The 24,741-nt window shown below is 44.1% G+C and overlaps 1 long non-coding RNA gene across 2 annotated transcripts in view; it reads left to right on the forward strand.

Moving 5' to 3' along the window:
- The window catches only part of LOC144785648 (uncharacterized), a 251,568-nt gene extending 228,029 nt beyond the window's left edge, over window positions 1-23,539 (forward strand). Inside the window, exons 3-4 of one of the 2 annotated variants that reach the window (XR_013602007.1) lie at window positions 12,762-12,835; window positions 23,324-23,539. This is a non-coding gene — a long non-coding RNA (uncharacterized LOC144785648). The remainder of the gene's footprint in view (window positions 1-12,761; window positions 12,836-23,323) is intronic. The other variant, XR_013602008.1, reaches the window with a different exon arrangement.
- The last annotated feature ends 1,202 nt before the right edge of the window (window positions 23,540-24,741 follow it).

Genomic DNA, 24,741 nt, shown 5'->3' on the forward strand with positions numbered 1-24,741 from the left:
TGTAAACAAAAGTTTGGTAATTCTGTATTTTTATTAATGATATTCTGACATACCACATTTTAGACTTCCCTGATTGCTTCACAGAAGTATTCCTACATGCCTACCTTAGTTGTGCAACTATTTGTCTCCAAGGAAGTTTTAAACCTTTACCTCCAAACCTCTTCTCCAACTAAAAGGTCTAACATTAGTTCACTAGCTGCGAGCCCACCAGGACATTTAGATATATCTCATATTCCTGCCAGCTGGAATAACTTTCTCCAAGAAGCTGTGTTGTTGTAGACCTGAGAAGAGCATAGCTCATGCAAAGTGACTTCCAGGCCTGAGAGGGAAATCCCTGAACCTGAGGGGGCTAAGAAGAGCCTGTGATTAAAAGGAGCTCATTACAGACAGTGGTGCAGTGATACTAGCCTTGAAGTAGTCTGAACTTTGTACAAAAGATGTTACAATTCATCCCGAAGACCTCTGGCTTTAAAGCTCATAGAACCTTCATGTTGTTCCAATATGCAAGCCAAGTCCAGCACTCTATAATCAAATCGAGCCACGAACATAACAGCTATGTGTTCTCCCTTCAGAGACCTCCAAATATTTTTTTCTTAATCCTTATATTTTTGAGCCGACTGCATCTGTGATCAATCCCACCTCGATCAGCCAGCAGTTGTACCTAAGTCCCTTTGGGTCACTGCCATGCTGGAGCTTCGCTGCTTCACACCTTTCTGAATCACAGACTCAGGAACAGCAACATCACCAAACGCTTCAACTTCTTTGAACTAGCTGTTTGACTTTCAGCTGGAGCCCCAATGCTACACCCTTCACCTTCAAGCTGACTCTCTGTGAACTCAGCACTTCTTTAATATGATTGGACACATTGATTTAGCCATCCAATTTGAATTCAACTTTAGTTTGGTTTGGGATATGTTTATTCTTAACTCTTTATGATTGTTTCCAATATCTCTTTGCCATTCTTTTTACTCATCTGTCTTAGAGTGTGATTTGCATTGCTGTATTAATTTGCTTATACAATTTGTCTCTTTATGTTCGTGCTGTCTTAACTGTGTAGTTGTTTGATTAACTGTTGCACCCACTTTTTCTGAGTAAATCTTTGTTATTGAGACAAGTGTTGAGTGGTGAGTCATGTGTTTCTAAGAGAAACCAGATAATTCTATGGGATAAAATATTTGTGGTTTATGAGAACAGACACATTATACAACATAACAACGACCTCTTTTTGCCAAAGCCTAATCTTTTGGTTCCACAAAAACACAGAATGGAGAATGAGTTTGAGTTTAAAATATTTCTTAAGCGCGCGTACAACGAGCGGTTTCATGGCGCTGTAAAGTACTAAAACCCTCAGGGGGAGAAAGACAGGAACGCAGAAAGAGGCTTTATGGTGAGAAGGCTTGTGTAAAAAGAAAGGTTTTGAGTGGCTTGCGGAAGAGTGTGTACTGGGGGCAGGATCTCAGGTGCGCCGGGAGGGAGTTCCAAAAAGCAGGAGCGAGTGTGGAGAATTTGGAGCCTCCCCATTTTTTGCGTTTAAAACGGGGAACTACGAGCATTTGTTGGGTAGATGAGCGTAGCTCCCTGGGAGGAACATAGGAGTGAATTTCGGAAGTGATAAAAGCAGGGGCTGAGCCGGACCAGGCATTGAAAATGATGCAGCCCAGCTTGAACTGGGCTCGCTCCTGTATGGGGAGCCAGTGTAGGGACTTAAGAAGGGGCGTGACGTGGTGTGATTTGGACAAATTGAATACCAGGCGGGCCGCCTGGTTCTGGACCAGCTGGAGACGTCGCACTTTGTACGCGGGCATGCCACAGTAAAGGGCATTGCCGTAATCCAGGCGGGAAGTAACCATCGCCAGGACTATGAGTTTGAGTGCGGAGGGAGAAAAAAACCGAGAGACTTTGCGGATAGTGCGGAGGGAGAGAAAGGATGAAGATACAACAGAGCTGACTTGGGAATGAAGGGATAGTTGGTCATTCAGTTTGAATCCAAGGGTTTTAACAGAGGAAGATGGAAGCGGGGGGGCCTAAGGAGGGGGGCCAGAAGAGAGAAGACCAGGGACTGGAACAACCACCTGTCAGCAACAACTCCGTTTTGTCGGGGTTTAACTTCAGGTGGTTGTGATTCATCCAGTCCTGGATAAAGATCATGACAGACTGGAAATTGGATATTGACTCGGGGGAAGAAGATAGGGAAAAATAAGCTGGAGGTCATCCGCGTAGTTGTAGACGGAGACCTCCAGCTGTTGGAGGGCGAAGATGAGTGGGGCGATATACAAATTAAATAGCAGGGGGGAAAGGGAGGAGCCCTGGGGAACCCCGCATTGAACCGTACGGAAGTCTGCCGAAAAGTCACCCAATCGCACTGCTTGAGTGCGGTCGCGCAGGAAGGAGGACAGCCAGACCAAGGCCGAACCTTCGATTCCCGCCGCTCTGACACGGGAAAGTAAGATGGCATGATCAACCGTGTCAAAAGCGGCGGAGAGATCGAGGAGGACCAGGGCCTGAGGATGGTTGGTGTCCATACCCTCTCTGAGGTTGTCAAGTACCGATAATACCACGGACTCCGTGGAGTGTGCGGGGCAGAAACCCGCCTGCCTGGGGGCTAAAACCCTGTTCTCCTCCACGAAGGTACTCAGTGTTCTGGTTACATGGCGTTCCAGTACCTTCGCCAAAAAGGGTAAGAGTGAGATGGGGCGATAGTTAATAGGAACCGAGGGGTCGGCGCCATGTTTTTTGAGGATGGGTAGGATAACGGCCGATTTAAGGGGTGGAATGACAATGCCCTGTGATAGTGAGCTATTAAGAAGGGTGAGGGGTGGCAAAACACAGGCAGAGTAGATCTGTTTCAGGATGTGTGCTGGGCAAGGGTCTAGAGGGGAACCGGACTTGACCAAAGACAGAAGAGAGAGGAAAGAATCTTCTGTAAGGAGAGGGATGGAGTCGAGGCGTGCTGCCACTGGGGGACACTGGGGGCTAACGAAGGAGGGGGAGGGGGGATATTAGCTTTGATAGTGGCGATTTTGTTAAGAAAGAAGGAATTGAGGGAGTCACAGAGGTGCTGGGAGGGGGAGGGTTTGAGGGTGGCCCTGTCGGAGTATGCGAGGTCGTGCACAATAGCAAAGATTTCTCTGGGCCGATTTTCGGCGGTTAGGATTTTGGAGGAGAAGTAGGCGTTATTGGTTGCCAAAATAGATTGTTTGTACAAGGCCGAGAGGGTGATGTACTGGTTTCTAAGGATAGGGCAGTAGTCTCGCCGCCAGGAGCGTTCCGCCCGGCGGACGTTAAGTTTTTGAACCTTCAGTTCCTCGCTGAACCAGCGATTAGCGTCATTGGAGCGTCTAGATGATATCCGCCTTAAGGGGGCGACTAAGTCGCAGCCAGCTCGCAGCCATGCGTTGATGGAGTCCGCTTGTCCGAGAGATGGCAACCCGTGAAGATCCGGGCTGGATGCTGAGAGTGTGGCGGACAGGGAGGCCACATACACACGGTTCCATGAGCGCGCCCAGATGTTTTTGGGGAGGAGGGCTTAAAGACTGGGCCGAGGGATAGGGAAAAAGAGATGAGGAAGTGATCGGACCAAGTGCAGGGGGAGATAGACAGCGAAGTTACCGGGCAGTTGAGGGACTAGATCTGATCAAGGATGTGGCCCTGGCTATGGGTTGGTGCGTGAACAGCGGGGACAAAGTTGAGGGAGCGGAGAGACTCCGAGAACTCTTTTGATGTTGAACATTCGGCTGGGTCAGAGGGCCAAAAGTTGAAGTCCCCTAGTACCACGATGGAAGAGTTGTTGACTACCAGGGTGGCCACCAAGTCTTGGAAGCTCGGAAGAAAGAGTTGAGAAGAAGGGGGAGGGCGGTACATAAGGACACAAGTGAGCGGGGTGCTGAAAGAAAGTGAACGGGCCACTAAAAAGTCTGATGAGCCAATGGAGGAGAAAGCTAGAGGTTGGAAAACGATATCTCTGCGGGCAATCAGGGCGACGCCACCACCCGGTTTACCGGGGGACGGTCGGCTCGGAGAGCATAATAAGAAGCAGGAAGCATGGCTAATAAGGAGGGAAGGGAGCTGTCACAAAACCAGGTCTCTGTGAGAAATAAGAGGTCGGGTTTGTGGAGGTCCAGTAGAGTAAAGAGAAGTACTCATGAAGGGGGTTCCTGGTTGGAGGACTAGTGCAAGTCCTGGCAATCACAGATGGAGTGTGACTCAGGAGCATAGGTATGTTGGCATCACAGTAGGGCTCTGAATATTATGGCCACGTGCAGAGGGTCCTGCCAAGGTGGTGCTCACTGTACCAGTGGCTGGGAAAAGATTACTTGTTTAGTTGTGGTCAAGTTGGTTTAGGAAAGACTTGTGTTGTCGATTCAGCTAGAAGTTACATCATCCATCAAAGAAGGGAAAGCCTTCCTTGCATTTGACGACATTTTCTGCCTATAGTTTCTTTGTGTTCCAGTTTTATGTGAAGGGTAGGGTGCACGTTTATTTATGCCAGTCTCCATTGAATCCTTGTACATTGGCTGTTACCCGGGAAGACCTGGCTTGGCAGTTCGGGCTGGACTGTTCCCGTGAGGCACAGGGTCAAGACTGATTTGCATATGGCCATTTCTGAACTGGGGTGGTGTGGTGAGCAAAATAACGATGGATTAAACCCAGATCTGTGACTGGGGGTGAATGTTTTGCCATTGTGCAACATTCCGTCTATCAATTGTTGTTTTTGCATTTGTCACCCCGAGTGGGACACGTATCCTCATACGTTAGTCCCGTGCTCTCCATGCCACTGGAATAAAGCTATCCTGGCTGATGACGGCTGATAGCCAGAAATCGGTCCTAGGATGCTTGATTCCAGTCCAGGGAAGACATGGCTTGACAGTTCGGGCTGGACTGTTCCCATGAGGCACAGGGTCAAGACTGATTTGCATATGGCCATGTCTGAACTGAGGTGGTGTGGTGAGCAAAATAACTATGGATTAAACCCAGATCTGTGACTGGGGGTGAGTGTTTTGCCATCGTGCAACATTCCGCCTATCAATTGTTGTTTTTCAATTTGTCACCCCGAGTGGGACGGGTATGCTCAGACATGAGTCCCTTGCTCTCCTTGCCACTGGAATCAAGCTATCCTGGCTGATGATGGCTGATAGCCAGTAACCGGTCGTAGGATTCTTGATGCTGGCCCAAGGAAGACATGGTTTGGCAGTTGGGCTGGACTGTTCCCATGAGGCACAGGGTCAAGACTGATTTGCATATGGCCATGTCTGAACTGGGGTGGTGTGGTGAGCAAAATAATGATGGATTAAACCCAGCTCTGTGATTGGGGGTGAATGTTTTGCCATTGTGCAACATTCCGTCTATCAATTGTTGTTTTTGCATTTGTCACCCTGAGGGGGACAGGTATGCTCACACGTGAGTCCCTTGCTCTCCTTGCCACTGGAATCAAGCTATCCTGGCTGATGACGGCTGATAAACAGAAACCGATCCTAGGATGCTAGATTCCGGTCCAGAGAAGACATCGCTTGGCAGTTCGGGCTGGACTGTTCCCATGAGGCACAGGGTCAAGACTGATTTGCATATGGCCATGTCTGAACTGGGCTGGTGTGGTGAGCAAAATAACGATGATTAAACCCAGCTCTGTCACTGGGGGTGAATGTTTTGCCATTGTGCAACATTCCGTCTACCAATTGTTGTTTTTCCGTTACCCATCCAGGACATAGCTGCTTGCACAGTTAATGAATACGAGTCGCCTTGTTGGGGACAGGCACAGACAGCCTCCCACTGAGTCGTTGCCACCAGACTTCGGAACATCAAAAGATGTGGATTATTCAAAAATAACTACAAATCTAAACCTTATGGCACTGTAAGGCTGAGAACACAGTCAACAAACATTTCCTAAGCTCCGCAGTCATAATTGTGAAAGCACAATACTGTCTAGAAGCCTCAGTAAAATAAGGTGATGTGAAAGGTCAACAATATAAGGTAAGACTAAGCTCAGGAAATACATGGGAATGCCTCACCAACTATCAAGGTGGTAGCAAGTATCTGAGGGCTAAGGGGAGGCAGGCAGAGAGATGTTATTAGCACACCTTTTTGTTGCTGAAAAAATGGTTTGATCAAGCAGCTGACTTCTCGCATGGCTGCTTGATCAAAAAGAACAATTGATGGACAGAATGCAGAACAATGTCATACATTCACCCCAGTACAGAGATCTGGGCCTAACTCCATTGTTTTTTGCTCACCATGCCATTCCAGTTTGGACCCAGCCATATGCAAATCAGTCTTAACCATGTGCCCAATGGGAACAGTCCAGCCCGAACTGCCAGCCCAGGTCCTTCCTGGACTGGAATCAAGCATCCTAGGACCGGTTTCGGGCTTTCAGCCCTCATCAGCCAGCATAGCTTGATTCCAGTGGCATGGAGAGTACGGGACTCACGTCTGAGGATACCCGTCCCACTCGGGGTGACAAATGCAAAAAGAGTCTTAGGAGTCTAAACAGTGTGTGACACACATGAGAGCGATAGGTGTGCTTCTTAAATATCGAGTAGGGAATATTGTGGGAACTTCATATTTTAGACAGAATATCAAGGAACAGAATATCAAAAGGGAATTATGTGTAGATTTTCTATACCTAACTCCACATATATGTACCATGACTACTTAAATATCTTCAAGCTACGTAAATGTGGACTTAAAAGTAGTAAATCTACACTTCTTTATATGGACTTACCTTTCAAAATGTTGTCCCTCAATTTTTTCTTTGTGAAATTTTATACCACAATATTTCCATGTTTGATGTTCACTGGTACAATTAGAGCAATAGTGTGTGAGAGCAAAATCAGTGCTCTGAATTAATTACGTGGCACTATTTCAGAGCAGGCGTGCGTGTGATCAGAAGATAAAATATGATGGTATTGAATGAGCAGAATTAACGTAGGAATGATATGGAAATAACTGCAGCTCCAGGAGCAGGCGACCCCCCCTGGAGGCAGTGAACGTCTTATAAGTGTTATCATTCATTCATTTATTCGTTCATTCATTCATAAAAACAGCAAAACACACTTTTATAGAAGAGCACTGCCATCTAAGTCTATGACACTAACTACACTAATACTCCTTTTCAGTGAGGTCCAATGATTCCAAAGCAGGCACCAACGGTTCTGTTTTTTCACCCAATTCGGCACAACAAGCTGTGGGAACTTACCACACATCAGATAGTTTTCACTGTACAGATTTCAGCAGGAAAAATTTGACTATTTTTCCATAGGAAAAGCTAATTGGAAAAAGAGAAAAATTGTGCTAATTCGGCATGCAAAACCCAGCATTGGAGGTTAGCCCTCATTTCGAGCGTGAAATATACTGTATCCCGTAGAGCAGTTTTTTTGCACCCAAACAGTGGCCACTCATAATGAAGGTCTAAATGGAAAGAAAATCTGAATACGTATCAGGGGTATTCCTAAAATTCTTGAAACTTCATTGATGGTCTAAATTATAGAGGCATCAATAAAAATACGGCAAATAAACATGTGGTACCATTGAGTTGAGTAACAATAAACATCTGTTATTCAGCGCCAAGATACCCTTGGGTGAACCTGCGCTTTACAAATAAACATGTTATGGAAAATATCTTGGTATCAATAATAATGAGAGCACTGTGGAATTTTAACATCTTTCATCTTTATGTGGGAGGGTTATTCCTTAGGGACATAAACGAGAGATAAATTGGAGTAGCAATGTCTATCCGTGTGTTGCTGCTTCAATCCCAGTGGATTGCTTTGGGACCCATCTGACTAAAATCTTATGACTACCGATTTTTTTAAATTTACAAATGTCTTTCTTATTTGCTTCTGTCAACAGCCCTGGAGATATCTTATTTGAATTATAAAAACAACTGATCACATCATGGCAGCATCAAAGTTTCTAGTCAAGAGCCGCTGCCGATAAAACGGTGATAATTTTAACACCGGTCCTTGATAATATGCCCCCAGGACTTTGAACTCATTCAGGTTCATATAGTTGAGCTAGGTTCCGACTAGTTGCTGCTTTTTGTTCTTATTGAATACCAGGAACTCTGCTTTGATGGGGTTAATCCTCTTGTAGGGCTGGATGAGGTGTAGGCAATGTTTCAGCCATTGGATGTCTGTAACAGAGGCGGCTTTAAAGCATAGGTGTGTGTCATCGCAGTAGACATAGATGGTTGCAGTGGTATTAGCCAATCTGACTTGTCCATCAAGCAAATCAGAGAATATAAACCGGATGAGAGATTGAGTAGTTTATGGGATGTCCATTTGTGGGGAGCATCAGCTAAGGAACAATAATGAAATGGACCGAAGCATTCAGAATTATTTGCTTTATGAACAGATGGGTTAATGTGTAAAAGAGTAACAATACCATTTCTGACCATATTCAAAATTAAAGTAATTGACTGTCTAATATACGAATACTAAATTCCTTGGTGTATTACACCACCTGTATTTAGTATTTGTATCAAAGAACCAGTTGATGGCTTTGAAAGAATGGGAGATGTTTTTAAAGTAAGGATAATTATGAGGACTATGCAAAATGAGTATACATTAGATGTTTTAATGGTTATACAGGAGGTGTTTTCGTAACAGTATAATAATAAGCCTGTACCCAGAAGTGATACGTTGTTGTTTTGTTATTTTGCAGCCCTGAGGAAGGTGATCTCTGTGAAACGTGCTGGCTGCAATTTTCATGCAATATGATATCAGAATGATTCCATTGGAATACATAATTTCAGAAATATTGTATACATGAGTAGAAAGATCATTAAACAATCTTGATTCTCTGATTTACTATATGGAATGTAGCCATCAGGAAGACACATGCAAGCTAGGTTGTTGAAGATGTCAGCTTTACCAACACATGCTGTCTGTTGAGAAGATCACACCCTTGAAGCAGATGCAATGCTAATCATAATTCTTTATACTTTTACTAATCCTATGTCAATCTGTGTGTTAATGTGTGGTTTTGTACTAATAAAGGAGCCACACTATATGTAATTGAAGTGTAATCATTAGCTTAGCTTATAGTATATTCACATTTAATCAAATGTATTTTCTTAAGTTGGCATAACTGGGAGTAGGCCTTAGCCTGCTCAAAATTCTTTTACTGCTAAATATACTGTTGTTTCAAAATGTGCTTTTACATTTTAATTTTCATTCTGGAGCATGATAACCTTCATCAGTTTGAAGAGTAGCTCATTGTTTGCTTTTGTTAGAATAGATAAGAGTAATTGGCTGTTGGTTGTGATGTACACCGTGCTTGGGAATGAGACAGATGCTACTGTATCAGGCAAAGTGGACTCGTGATACACTTAAGTCTATGCAGCTGTATCCACCTCTGTTCAATGGTGGGACTGAGGGGAGTTTGTCTGCTCCAAGAAGTTGGCGCAGTCTGAATAGATCCATCTATGTGGAGATAGCTGGTGGGAAGAAGCTTTGGAGGAATGCACTGTATGTAACTATGTTTATTCGAATAGTTTAGGAGATCCCATCCTGACTTAGCTGTGAGAAGACTTCTTTCTACCTCTGCTCAGTTCTTGAGTTAGACACTCAAACTCTTATGATTCTCTGCCCTGAACCTTAATTTGGTTCACTAAAGACTGACACTTTCTGCTCAGAATTTCCCCTTGCCATTCTTAGATTCTTTATTCAGTTTAAGGAAGTTTCTTCATGGAACTGATACCTTCTCTGCTTTGCATTTTGTACTCTATAAATAACTTATGGTTCCATCTGTTTGATATTATTTTGATTGGGTTGAATATCTGCATTGAATTATAGGTGTGGCTGCCAACTGACTGACTAAATGAATAAGCTTGTATCTTTGACTAATTTACTAATAAACCTTTGTGCTTTGTGGTTTGGAAACCATAGCCTTTGTCTTTTTTTGTGAAGCCCCATAGTACTGATGTTAGCTCCCAGAGTACACTTTCAGTTGATATATAAAGGACCATACAACCAGTGGCACTATTTGTATGACGACCATACCAGAGCCCGAAGGCATACAAAAATGCTCTGCATCGAAGCTCCAGATCCGGAGAATTAAACAGTGGATAGTCAGCCCATATTTATTTTAAACTTCAATTAAAACAGAAGTCTTGCTCATAGTGAAATGTGTTATATATGAAAAATCTGGATTAAATGAACTATCAGCACTTCTGTGACTGGCACCTCTATTACATTTCATGGATGTTTCTTGAACCTACAACTTTGAATAAAAAATGTCAGGTAATTGTCAAATGCACTTCCTGCAGTAAAATACATAATTTGTCTTAATGTCTTACTTTGGATTTGCTGTCTAAGCCCCTGCCTTTTCCAGGAAGTATTCTCAGAATTTGTTGGTTTGATCTGTCAATCTTGTTCTTTTCTGGGCTCTTTTGTTTGGGTATGTCATTGGGTTTCTGGCTTCAATAATAGGTTTTTATTCAATGGAGGTTTTCTGGGGCTGGCCTTGTGTCAGCCTAGAGTCAGTCCTTCTAAAATTGGAGGTTAATCTATTGGGTGCCAAGAGCATAGACATTCAGCCTTATTCATCAACGGGCCATTTTGCGAGCCCCTAATAGCGATTCATAGCGAATCGCTATTAAGGACTCACAAAACGGTATTCATGTAGGAATTGCTAAATAAATAGCGATTCCTACACATTCCTTATTTGCGAGTAGCAAATTGCTAATCGCAAATAAGGAATAACTCCCCATTCATTCCTATGGGCCAAAAGGCCCATAGGAATGAATGGGGAGTATTCCTTATTTGCGATTAGCAATTTGCTACTCGCAAATAAGATAGCGATTTAAAGGGTGCCAGGGGTGTCCAAAGGACACTCTGTAGCACCCCTTAAATGCAAATTGAAACAGGTGTTGCGCACACACATGTCCAAAGGACATGTGTGTGTGCAACATGCAACTTAAAAAATGCTTTTCGTTTTTGCTATTTACCGAGAGGGCTGACCTCTCGGTAAATAGCGGCCCAAAATTGCATTTTCGCAATTTTAAAATGCTTCATGAATTGCATTTAAGGAATCTCAAATAGATATTCCTTAAATTCAATTCTTCGCAAATGTGCGAATTCTTAAATAGCGAATTTTGCATTTGGGATGATGAATCCCAAATGCAAAAATTGCACTCGCAAAAGGCAAGATTCTGAGAATCTTGCCCTTTGCGAGTGCAATTTAGCTTGATGAATCAGGCGGATTGAAACCATCTATCTAGATTTTGGACAAATGTCCATCTTTGGAGACTTCTGGCAATCCCTTGCTCATTGCTAACCTCCATTGTTTTTATATTTCTAGCAATTTTATATACGTCTGATTCACAGGATTATTTACACCATTGTACTCTGATTTTCTATCTCAATCGTAGTACATTTTTACTTGCCAAATTCAAAAAATTATTAAAAATGTTCATTCGGTGTACATTATCCTTATCGTGTTGGAAATTGTACTGCATTTTTTTTTTTGTATAAATCTTTTTATTAACCATCATCGACATACATCATACCATGATACATCAATAAAATTTCTATTTGGGTACACTAGATCGGAAATAATTACATACAAATTACACAGTAAGGTCCACTCAAGAAGAGAGCTGTTCGTCTAGGGTCAGGTGTTGTGGTGGAGTACCGTACTGCATATTTAATGTTTTTTTTGATGATTGTCTTGTTTTTTGGACTGTTCCAATTTTTGCCTGGTTGAATTTCCCCCAACGTGGCCGTCAACATGTTCCATATCATTCTGAGTCCCAGCGTGGCTGGTCTTCTCTTGCTTTCACGGCTCCTTCTCCTTAAATACCGGCATGGGTAGCAGACAAGTTGCTTTGCGCATCGCAGCCGGCTACCCCTCATCCCACAGCACCAGTAGCGCACACAAGCAGTTTATTCTTCTGGTAATGCCGGGCAGCATGCACCTCCCAACTAGGGTTTATTGTGTAAAGCTCCCTCATAATTGTGGCAACTGTACATGGACGGCTCCTCCATTATGGCAGAGGAGCGTTGCCCCACTAGGTGGCAGCAGATTTAAAAAGAAGACAAATAAAATGATAATAAACCAGATTTATTATAATTTTATTTTTCTTCTTACCTGCAGGCTGCCAGCGAGCCGCGTCATAGGGCGGAGGGGGGCATGCAATCTATGTGCAACAATGGGGACTAGGGGTGATGCTCACTTAGCATTTCTCCTCCGCTACTTTGTTGTACAGCCGGGTGGAGAAAAGCCACAGGCTCCCAGGCACTGTCTGAACGACTTACCAGGCTGCTCAGACCAATCCCAGTGCTTCTCTCATGCTGGGAATAGAATCCCCAGCATGAGAGCAGTGTCAGAATTGGCTCTGGTAATTGTACGCCGGCACCTAACATATCTACAGTACCCTGCGCAATTGTGCCGCTTGCTGCACCAACCCCTGGCCTTAGGCACACTGTATTGCACTTATGGTATGTTTTTAACCATGCTAGGTGTTTGGGGGTTTATTGGCTCCTTCCCATTAAGGGATATTAATTAAACTATTGCCTCCTTCGCCATGTGGTTTATTTAAGCAGGTAACATTCTCAGATTTCCACCTTTTGGGTGAGGCAATAAAGTACAGATCCCCTTGGGCCCACTGGCACAATATACATTCTGTGTATTGGACACACGTATGATTGGACCTAGGCACCTAATGCACCTCCCCCTTCAGTATGGACAATTGTGGTATCAACCCCGATATCATCCCTTTGGCAAATAATTCTTCTTCCTTGTTCCCTCCCTTCCTTTCTTTTCAGTTATCTCCTCTTACCATTGCGTAATACCTCTCAAGTATGACATGTCAGTGTCCTGATGATGATCTGATTATTTTGTAAGTATCGAAATGTCATCGACTCTCACACACTGACCCTACTGTAATGTACATAGTAATTAGCATAAGGGCAGAAGTGCTGCTTCAAATTCAAACGTGACCAACCTAATTTCTTGATTGATGTCACTCATTAATGCCTGAGTTTCTTTGCTAAATTAATTGTGTGTTGTTTGTGTTTCCACCCACCCATTTAATAAAAATGTTTAATAAATGTGATACTAATGTGTCTATTGGACAAATAGAAATATTTGTCTAGTGGCATTCTTGCAGGTGGCATTGTTAATGGTGCAGGTAGTGGTAGAGAGCTTCCTTAATCTTGAGGATCGCATGCCCCGTTAGACCTATTGCATTTCAATCAATCAATCAGGGAATCGTAAGCGCGCTACTCACCCGTGAGGGTCTCAAGGCGCTGAGGGGGGGGGGGGTCAGCAGATCTGTTTAGCCAAAGAGCCAGGTCTTGAGGGTCTTCCTGAAGGTGTTCAGGGAGGAGGCGTGTATTATGTCTGTCGGTAGCTCGTTCCAGGTCTTGGCTGCAATGTGAGAGAAGGATCTTCCACCTGCTCTGGCGCATTTAGAACTGATGAGAAAACAGCAGTATTCCGCACACCTGTCCTGGTGCTTCTCAATGGAGTTCCTGTTACAGAGGGGCCTTTACCCTTAAGTAAGACATGTTTGAGGCTTCTCTTTGGCCAGAAAAATGCCTCACAGCACAGTGGAGAAAGGCCTGGCACAAAGAAGGAAAAACTGGCATGTCAGCATTGTACTTAAGGTCACATTTAACCATGTCACATATGCTAATGGATTGCTTATATTTGAATATCTGTTGTCTATATTTTTTACATTTTGTTATGAAAATAGCAGATACATGAGTAAATAATTATTTTTTTCAAGCACAAATGAAGACTGATTTCAAAGATCCTATCTCGGAAATGTGTACATCTCGGAATCATTTTAATGGTATACTTCGTTATTCGTTTGTAGTGCTTATACCTGATTTGTTTCAGTTGTACTAATTTAGTTATATAAGGGTTATTTTAACCAAAATGAAAACTATTGATAAATTCAATTTACATGCAAGTAAAGCTGTTTGTTTTCTAACAATAATTGATGGGCTGAGGAACAGAGGGCTCTACCATCTTAATGAAAAGCCGTACCCCAGACAACATGAACATTTATTTTTTATGCATTTAAAGTATCAAAGGGGTGACAAAGATGTGTTAAATCAAAAAATAAGGCAGCAGGCTTTTTTCAGCTTTGCATCCAGGACCTGGAACAACATATCTGAATCCATCAGGTCCGCCCCAACCCTGTTCCTATTCAGGAAAGAGTTAAAAATGCAGTTCTTTAAGAGCACTATATCATGATGCTGTAAAAATCCATAAATCAGCTACCTCTTAAAATACTTGCTTACTGTATGCTTAGCTTTGACTCTGTACAGCGCTCTCTTGCCTTCGTATAGGTTTGCACTCTACAAATACCACATACAAATATATATTACACCCAAACCTAGCAACCGGGCAATGGAGCACTTTACAAGGAATAAGTGAACTACGGACTGTTATTAAAGAAATAGGGAGGATCCACCTATGAGTTAAAATGGGAAGTCAGGGGGTGACTATGATGGCGGGCGGACTTCAGTCCATCCGCCATCGTTTCGGGGAATGGGACCGCCCAACATGCTGTCAGCGGTCCCACAGTAGGGGTTAGGATGTGACCACCACCACGGCGGTCGCACTGGCTATATTTTATATTGCGACGGGTGCTGCTGGGTGCAGCACCCGCCGCGATGTAAAAATGGCACATGTAGCATTTCCCTGCAATAGGTGGCAGGCACCATGTGGTGCCTGTGACATGGTGCAAGGAAATGTAAGGGGGCACCATAGGGGACGCCCGGTGCCCAAACAAAAGTGCCCTGGATGAAGGGGGGCCAGCTACGGGCCCCCAAAGTTCATTCCCCGCCATTGCGGGTGATCCATCGTAATGCAGCCTTTCCATGGCAGGGAGGCACATCGTAATCCCAAAGGCAGTGCCTGGTAGATACCGCCACCATTTATTGTGATGGGAAGGCCTCTGCCGCACCTGCGGGCTCAAGGAGCCCGTCGGATGCGTGGCGTTCGGATTTTCCAACTACCACGGACCCGCCCGCCATTATTATATGGTGGGTGGGAAATGGCCTTACGATGGCGATGAACCCGCCACCGACAGCCTGTTGATGGGGGGTTCACCGCCATCGTAATCAGCCCCTATATTCTGAAGGTATTTTTTTTAGGAATTTTTCTGAAATCAAGAAAGTTAGGATATAGCCTTCTGCACTCGGGAATAGGGTTATTTTTCTTGGGCCTGGACATGAGAGTCCTGTTAAAACATTGTACATATCTAACGATTCCAAATGATCTATTCATGCAGTCATTCACTCATTCATGCACTCAATCACTCCTTGCATCAATATGCATTTAACCATGATCTGTTCATGCAGTCATTCACTCATCCACCCAAGCGCTAAATCACTCAATCACTCCCTGCATCATGTATGCATTCAGTCAATCACCCCAGGGCTGGCGCTAGGCATGGGCTGTGTGGGCAGCTGCCCAGGGCCTCGCGCTCTGCCAAAAATTAGGGGGGCCCCCATCAGTGTGAAAGGCCACACTTTCACATTAGCCAACCTATACTTGGGAGGCCAGCTGCCCCACCTGATCATATTACATCTTAAACTTGCTGGCATGGTGACATTCCTGGGGGTGCAGGGGTGGGGGGAAGGTACAAACTGAATGGGGACAGCACACCAGCTGGGCGAGCAATTATCTTGGCTCAGTGTCCGTGGCAGGCAGCGCCTCTGTTAAGTACCGGCCATTCCAGGCGCCCTTTGTGCATTTTGTATCCAGGCAACAGAAGGCCCCTTTGTTTCCAGGGGCAGCTGGACACAGGTAAGAGGAGGTGGGTGAGGGGAGGAGGGGGCAGCCAGATGAACTTGTTTTTGACATTTCTTTGTGTATAAACTGTGTGTTTTGGGAAGTGTGTCCTTACTGTTTCATGGCCCAGGGGAGGGGGCCCCCCTACCTGGGCCGAAGCACTGGATCATGCTGCAAGGTTCAGGTGTGGGGGCCCCCTTCCCTGGGCCTTGTAGTAATTATGCAGTACCAGGGTTGGATTGGGAAGGGAGTTATTTGGCTTGTGCTAGAGGCCCATTCCCTGAGGCTTAAGTGGGCCTTTTTTTCCCTCATTTATGTTGAGGCTTTCTCTACTGCTGTGAACTTGAGAGGCCTCAGCAGCTCCTTCCACGGCCCATTTTCATATAAAGAATTCGTTTTTCGATTGTCCTTGAACAGCAAAAGAACTGAATGGATTTTTGGCATTGATTAAATTTTAAATGTTCAATCTTGGTGCTCCATGTAAAGCAAGCATTTGCAATGCAATAGGTCTCTCATTTAAGCGAGTTTGAGCTATTGACATTGTAAATGACAATGCCTTTTTATTTATGTTTTGGTTTTTAAAACATAAATTAAAACATAAAACATAAATAAAAGGCATAGTCATTTACAATGCTAATAGCTTAAACTCTCGCAAATGCGAGACCTATGGCATTGTGAATGCTTGTTTCCTTTAGGCACTCCGAGCGCTTCAGAAGGAAAGTAAAACTACAGGTCCTAGAATGCACATGTGTGAGGCAACTGTAGAGCTCTTAGTATCTGCTTGATGCCTGCCCACTCTAGTCTAGTTAAGCACATTAGTTGCACAGAGAGCCAGGGATAGCAGTGTCCACATTTGGAACTTAAATCATCCATAACAATTACTCAGTGAGAATTATCATGGCATACTCATCCTCCTGTGTAACCTTTGACCCACAGTGTGTCCGCCTTGCATGACATCTGGCACTGCAAGTGAGAGACCGACTTCACCTCTCTATTAATTTTTGAACTTCCAAAGACTCATATTTTGCAGTCATATTTAAGTATTATGTCCATTGTGGTTCTCGGTGAGCCCCAGACCAGTTATCTGATCTGCATAAATGAGCTTTGCCTGAGGCTTTTTGTCCGTAATTTAAAAAGAGAGAAGTCTGACAATACTATCTGCATGTCTGTATTAAGCGGGTACATCGCTCCTTGGTACGGGGCCTGTCCTTTCACCAAAAACACAAGATGTAGCATGCAGCCTTTCAATAAAAGGGACAAAAATAAACACAACCAGCCAGCAGTGGTCTGCAGTAGTTTATTTATAGCTGGCAGAACATTTTCAAAGAGCAGAGCAAATTTCAGTGCTTAATTTGTAACAACATAAGTGACAGGGCTCTCATCAGGAGGTCACTGCAGCTTGCACCGCACATTGCCCCCGCCATGCTGCCAATTTTAGTAACAACACAGCTACTAACCATCACACTACTGCAAGCGAGACAATTTGGACTAGTTCAGGCCCCAAAGGCTGTAAGAATGGCTTGGCTGGCAGGTAATAAACATTTTTTATGTATATTGAATTAATAATTAACTGTTGTTGTGGCCATCTCGGAATTAGATAGACAGTGCCACCTTGTGGCAGACTGTCACAAGCCCTGGTGTCGACAATTAAGTGCCGGTGCCGAGCATCGGAAACCACCGGCCCAAATTAAGCACTGGCAGAGCGGCTAAACACATCTGGAGTGATCACGGCATATTGAAATCTATGACCAACTATTCCACACACTGCCATGTCTGTGCAGGGCTGCCTTAACTGCATTATAGTCCCTCGTGCAAAGCAGTGCACTGAGCCCTGCCCACACAACCACTCTCAGGAATAAAAATATTTAAAGGATAATCAGTGTTAAATTCTGGTCTTCATGGGGGCCCTATGCTTGTGGGGTCCCCAAGCACCTGCCCAGCATGCCCATGCATTGAGGGCACTGTGTCTGTGGGTCTCATGGTTGACAGCACTGGTCATCAGCGCTCTCTTTACTTTTACACAATGCCTGCTGCAGCTGTTTCTGTGGTCGTCGCTGGAATTATGTACATATGTCTTTTTAGTATTTGTTATGAGTTTATGATGCAGAGCATTCACCCTTGGGCTGTTTGCTGCAGAGTCAGCAAACGGTTTACAGGTAGAGGGCTTAATTTGAAGTAGGCGTTTGAAGCCTCCCTGGGTTTAAGGAGGAATGCTTCCCAGTGTGGTGACAAGGGAATAGACTGCTGCAGTGACAGAGGAAGCCTGACTGCCAGCTAAACATATCCTGTACTTGGACACATCCTCTTTGAGTTATGCACAGACACCTGCACTAAAAACACTGCGCTTTGCAAAACCATACTAACAGTCATAATATAATTAAATCACAAAGAGGGGAGCGGTTCAATAGTGGGGAGAGGGTTGTGTATGTCAGTTAAGTGAATCTGTGTCATTGTGGTGTTTTCATACAGCTACCAGTGAAACGGTTGTATTCTCATAGGTTGACCATGCTCCCCTGGTGAAGCTGCTCGTGGGCGAGAACAGCAGTGGTTCCTCCTTGTGTAAAGTACTTATTTGACTGTAACCTGCAGAATAATTTTATATATGAACTTTCCGGTCTGTTATTTTGATGCGTATTTGATTGTAAATAGCATTTATATAGCGCTTACTACCCCTGAGGAGGCATGTATACATATTTTAAGGTGATTCCTGAAAATTACTCCATTGCGTAATGTACTACCTAGAAAAATACACGATCTCCTCACCAAAGCATCCTGTGATCTGAGAAAGCAGGAGTTTTCGGATGTTCATATAAAGAGCAGATGATGAATGCTGGAGTTATCCAATTAAGCCACTGGTATTTTTTGCCAATAATCGGTCCTTTTCAGCTCAAGTGTCATAGGCCTACCGTTGCAGTGTTAAAGGAACTGGTCATGAACCTGCAGCACAACATTTTGCATTCCCATAGTGGCCTCCCATGCACACTCACTAGTGACATATTTCCTCTCCTTTAAGGTTTCTCTAGGTCTTACAATAGAAGAGGGTTTTTGAGGTTACTTTGGGGTCAGCCCTACCAACATAGGTTGTCATGTGCTTGGTAGATCTGTATTATTGCTCAGTTGTCACTTGAGTTGCAATCTGTCCTATTCTCCGCATCAGCTTTTCATTTGCATGTATGTTATTGCTGATGAATTAACAGGCCGTGTTTTTGGGAAGTGCCTTGTTACTGTTTCAAAGGCCCATGGGAGTGGTACCTTGAAGCACTGGATCCAGTTGCAAGGTCCAGGCATGAGGACCCCCTTCCCTGGGCCTTATATACATCATGTAGGGCCAGGGTTGGATTGGGAAGGGAGGCTTATTGTGGGCCGTTTTGTTTCTCATTAAAGTTTGGTCTTGCTCTGCTGCTGTGAACTCGAGAGGCCTCAGCAGCCCCTTCCAAACACAGCACAGATAATCGCAGACCATTGTCATATATAGAATGACAATGGGCCAGCCCTGGCAGGCCCATTATGTGTTTTGTGCTCCCGCCTTGGCATTGTGGTATGGTGGTGCGGCCTCGCCATGGGAGATGCTGCTTTTTAACAGCAGAGTTTTCACTCCCCTTGGAAGGGGAAGTGATGGTGGCATTAAAGGGTTCTGCTTTTGTCTCGGCAGTGGATGACCACAATCCCATTCGTGGTGGCCAGTCATGGAATCCTCGCTGCTCTACCCACCTCCTTTCTCAAACCCATCATTTAACTTGAAAGCAACACCCTGCCTTACCAGTCTCTTGCAGATTTGGAACTTTAATTGATAGGCTTTGTCAGCAGATGGCCTTGGCAGTGAGTTTCATGAGCTTAAGTGCCACCCCACTTCAGCTTTTAAATGACCATAGTCAAAGGACAGCCCTACAGAAAGTGTTACTATTTTTCAGAGAGATCAACTTTTTGATTATGTACTCGTTTTTTTAGGTCTCCCGTGGGTGTGGCATCAAAGCTGCCCTGCCCTGCCAGAGATATTGTTCTAAAAAGGGTCCTTTTAGCCCCGCCCCTCCTTTCTATTGGGTAGCGTCAGCGTTCATGGTAAACGCTGGCTTTCCATTAGAAAGGAGGGTTTTCTGTTGCCGCCCTGTCCGCTTTTGGAACGGCCCCTCCGGACATGGTAGCCTGCATTACGGCCGTCGTGACGAAGTTTCTTATCTGAAGCTTCGTCACACTGTTTTTTATTGGTCTGTAAGTGCCGGTCTTGGAGGAGCCGCGCTATTAATCACCGAGTTTGTGAATGCCGGAGATGTAATACAGCGCCAGAAACTTGACTCAGTGCATTGCCGTGTCGGTGTAGCATGACCACCACCCCCTCCCCCCCAGGCTAATTTCTATTTATTGCTTCAAAACGTGCTTTTGGATGGCGACGTGCGTCAGGCTCCGAGCAGCGTCTGTCTCCCCAGACCCTGCCGAGGCCTCTGACGCAGCTTATTGTGGTGCAGCCTGTACTGAGTGATGGTTCTTAGTGCCGGCCTGTTGACATTCTGGTTAACTATTGGCCTGCTGGGGGGATAGCATTTCAGAGCCTCCTCCCACCCGCTCAGCGCTCCCTCTGTGTCACCTCGCGGCTGGAGTCACCACTGGCTGAGGGGTGCTTAGGCTACAGAGAATGTTGGTGCCGCTTAATTACATTTTTCTTTATTTATGTATTTTCACCACATGCGCGATGCCCCATGGACATCAGAGCACTGTACAGCATTCCGCATGTTTCTTTTTTTAATTTATTTTACAGACAACAGTTCGTTGGTAAAGTGAACAAGAGTACAATGTTCCACACAGAGCTGGACACAGTTTTTCTTTATAGCAGAGCGCATATGGCAGCCTTTTAACCAGTACCCTTCCAGCAAGCAACCGTGCACGGCAGTGTACCAGGGCTGTTGCTTTGCCTATGTGCCTGGAAGTTTAGACTGGGGACGGGGTTCTCAACGTGACCCTTGAGTGCACCTGCAGTTAATACGTTTTCAAGTACAGTCCATCAGTCCGTCCTCCTTCGAGCCGTCTGTGCGCCGCTGATGACTTGTTTGTACGGTTAGACTGACTTCAAAATGGGAACGTGTGTGTACTTTAAAGGATTGTGCACAAATTACTATAAGACTCTCACAAGCAGGTGGGTTGGTAACCTAGACAGTGTATGTGTGGGTATGTGTGGGTGCACCATGAAAAAACACATTTATTTGGGCGGCAGCGCACCAGTGAGTCATATACGACTCATTGTTTACAATAAGAAATGAAACAAGCATTAAAAATGCAATTTGTCTTGCCTTTTATTAAGTTAAAGCCATTTGCTTTGCTATACAATACCATTAGCAAAGCAAATGGCTTAACTTAATCAAAGGTGAGACCTATTGCATTTCCAATGCTTGTTAATACAAAGCTTTCAAACAAAGCCAGTGAAAGTGTTTACGCCTGTAGTTTAATCAGTAAGACAGCACAGTCATTAACGTGCTGTCTGGTGGGGTATACTAATATAACCAGGGCCACTGGAATAATGCAGCAGTTGGGGTCCAAATTATGCAGCGTGAACAATATAGTGGTGTCCAAGCTTGAATCTTAAGAGAAAAGATGGGCTTTTTTTACACCGTGTGTCTGTCACAATTGGAACTTGGTTTTGGGAGATGCTGCAGCTTCATCTACATATGCTGCCAACTTCTCTGGTATTATTCAATGACTTTACTCATTGTTTTCTGCATCAACAAAAGTTGGAATGTATTAACCGAAGCTGGGGTGACCTTTTCCCTCAAAAGCCTTTCCTCTATTCGGTGGGAATGCCGTCTGGAACGCGTCAAATCGGTCCGATTTCAGATGAGTCTAATACATTAAGCACTTCTGCAGGTGTCTGAAATTGATAAAGATGTGAAAACCAGAAGTGAAGCAACATCACTAGCATCAGAGCTTGAATCATATGAATTCCTCCTATGTTTGGTCATATGGTATGATATTTTAATGAGAATCAACATAGTCAGTAAACTGATGCAGAGGGAGAACATGCAGCTTGAAGTAGCAGTGAAACACGTTCAGGAACTACTTGCATTCTTACAAAGTATTACCATGAAGTATTTGCAGCTGCATTGATCTCAGCAAATGAACTTGCAGATAATTTGGGCATTCAAAAAGAATTCAATTGTGATCGAAGAATATCTAAGAAAAAGAAAATGTATGGATATGAGCGAGCGGTAATGCTAATAACAGACTCAATAGAGAAATTTTGCATCAAGGTTTTTAATGCTCTTGTTGATACAGCAATTGTGTGCATTGACAGACGACTTGAGCAGTTGAAAATCACCACAAGCAATTTGTCTTTCTTTATAACGTTTTCAGCTTAAAAGACATGAAAAGTGGATAACTATCAAAGCACTGCAATGAACTGCATTATCTTTTATCAGACAGCTCTACAGAGGCTCTTCAGTATATTTATATTAACCAACTGGAAGACATCTATCCAAATTGTGTGCTTGCCCTAAGAATTTTGCTTACAATTCCAGTGACAGTAGCATCTGCGAATGCAGTTTCTCACGCCTCAAGTTGATAAAGACTTATTTAGGCTCCACGATGTCCCAGGAAGGACTATCAGGATTGGCCCTTCTTTCAATTGAAGGAGATATTGTAGCAACATTGGACTACAGTGAAATGATTGATGCCTTTAGCAGAAGAAAGGCTAGGAAGATCACATTTTAGCATGTAGTGCTACACATGAGATATTGATTTTTCACAACGAATTTCCTTATTCAATATTGCCCTGTAAGAAAGAACTCATTGGGCTCTTTAGTGTGTTGTTTTTCAGAGTTCAACTTATGTTTCCTGTTTTGTTCCTTCTTCAGATTCAGCTGTGAACCATGGTATTACATTCTAAATTCAGAGTTCGTGTTTTTCCAGATTAATCACTAATAAACTATACTGCCTACTAGTATGATAGTAATGTGACTCCTAGTCCTTTGTCTTATGTAACATTACCTATTGTGATTTACACATGTATGATTGATTGTCTCTGTGTAATGTGTGATATAAAGTTCTCTGACACCTTACACTGGTATCAGTGGCGCTGTAAATCAAATTAAATGCATCTGAGCGAGAATGTGGTTATGGAGACTTGAGGGGCACTGTTAAAGGGTGGTTGTGAGGGAATCCATGGCAGAGCGAGTCATTGGGGGGCACCAACATTGTCGCACAGGGTTCCACCAGCGCTTAAGGCAGCCACTTCTACTTCCTACAGTTCTACCACCAAATCAAAAACGTTGATTTGAAAACCCCTTGAATCTGAAGTGTACCTTCAAGTCAATGTATGATTTAGAAGTGGTCTTGGTTGTTTTAAGACTTTTTTTATTTATGTACAATCTTTCTTTGTTTGCAAAGGTGTCTTGTAATTTTGTACTATGTGTTGTGTTTTTGCACTTACAGCATGTGTATGTGGGATACTGGTGAGAGGATTTACGTTAAAACAAATTATGAAGTATTAATGTCATCCTAAGGTAGCACACTAATGGCACAGAAAGATACGGGAGCCTTTTGAAATTTGCAATTAAATACAGATTTTGAGATATTTTCTCTTGTGTCATTTTAGATTTTGAATGATCCCGCTCCCCATTACCTCAACAGGATCTCCCCCCTTTATGAGGCAGAACTGGAAATTGAATCATGCACTCATCTGGAAACAATCAGTTAACGAGGAGTAAATAATATACATCTTTGTGAGACCTGCACCTAGATTTTCCATCCAATGTGACAAATGTAATCCGTTTAATACAGTTTTAAAATATATGTACTTATTTTATTTGTATATTTATCTTTTTGTCCATGTTACTGATATCTAGGTCTCTTCATGTTTTCCAAATAAGATCAATAGTCCTGCGATGTCAATTTCTGTGATGTCACTTCTTGTGATGTTACCAAGGGCTGGACCTCCACTAGGGCAGTGGAGCGTCGCCCTACGGCTTTCTCACAGTGGATACAAAGATGTGTTAAATCAAAAAATAAGACAGCAGGCTTTTTTCAGCTCTGCATCCAGGACCTGGAGCAACATATTTGAATCCATCAGGTCCGCCCCAACCTTGTTCCAATTCAGGAAAGAGTTAAAAATGCAGTTCTTTAAGAGCACTATATCATGATGCTGTAAAAATCCACAAATCAGCTACCTCTTAAATTACTTGCTTACTGCATACTTAGCTTTGACTCTGTACAGTGCTCCCTTGCCTTTGTATAGGTTTGCACTCTACAAGTACCACATACATATGTATAATATACCCCAAACCTAGCAACCACCCAATGGTGCACATTACAAGTAATAAGTGAACTATGGAAAGTTATTAAATAAATTGGGAGGATTCAGCTATGAGTTAAACTGGGAAGTAAGGGGGTGACTATGATGGCGGGCGGACTTCAGTCCATCCACCATCGTTTCGGGGAATGGGACCGCCCAACATGCTGTCAGCAGTTCCATAGTAGCGATTAGGATGTGACCACCACCACGGCGGTCCCATTGGCTATATTTTACATTGCGACGGGTGCAGCCGGCTGCAGCACCCGCCGCAATGTAAAAACGGCACATGTAGCATTTCCCTGCAATACGTGGCAGGCACCATCTGGTGCCTGCGACATGGTGCAAGGAAATGTAGGGGGGCACCATAGGTGCCCCCCAGTGCCCAAACAAAAGTGCCCTGGATGAAGGGGGGCCAGCTACGGGCCCCCAAAGTTCTTTTTCCGCCATGGCGGGTGATCCCTCATAATGCAGCCTTTCCATGGCAGGGAGGCACATCGTAATCCCAATGGTGGTGCCTGGTAGGTACCACTACCATTTATTGTGATGGGAAGGCCTCTGCCGCACCTGCGGGCTGAAGGAGCCCGTCGGATGCACGGCGGTCGGATTTTCCAACTGCCACGTACCCGCCTGCCATTATTATATGGTGGGTGGGAAATGACCTTACGATGGCAATGAACCCGCCACTGACAGCCTGTTGATGGAGGGTTCACCGCCATCGTAAT

The sequence above is a fragment of the Lissotriton helveticus genome, chromosome 10, assembly GCF_964261635.1.
Source record: "Lissotriton helveticus chromosome 10, aLisHel1.1, whole genome shotgun sequence".
Taxonomy (NCBI): Eukaryota; Metazoa; Chordata; class Amphibia; order Caudata; family Salamandridae; genus Lissotriton; species Lissotriton helveticus.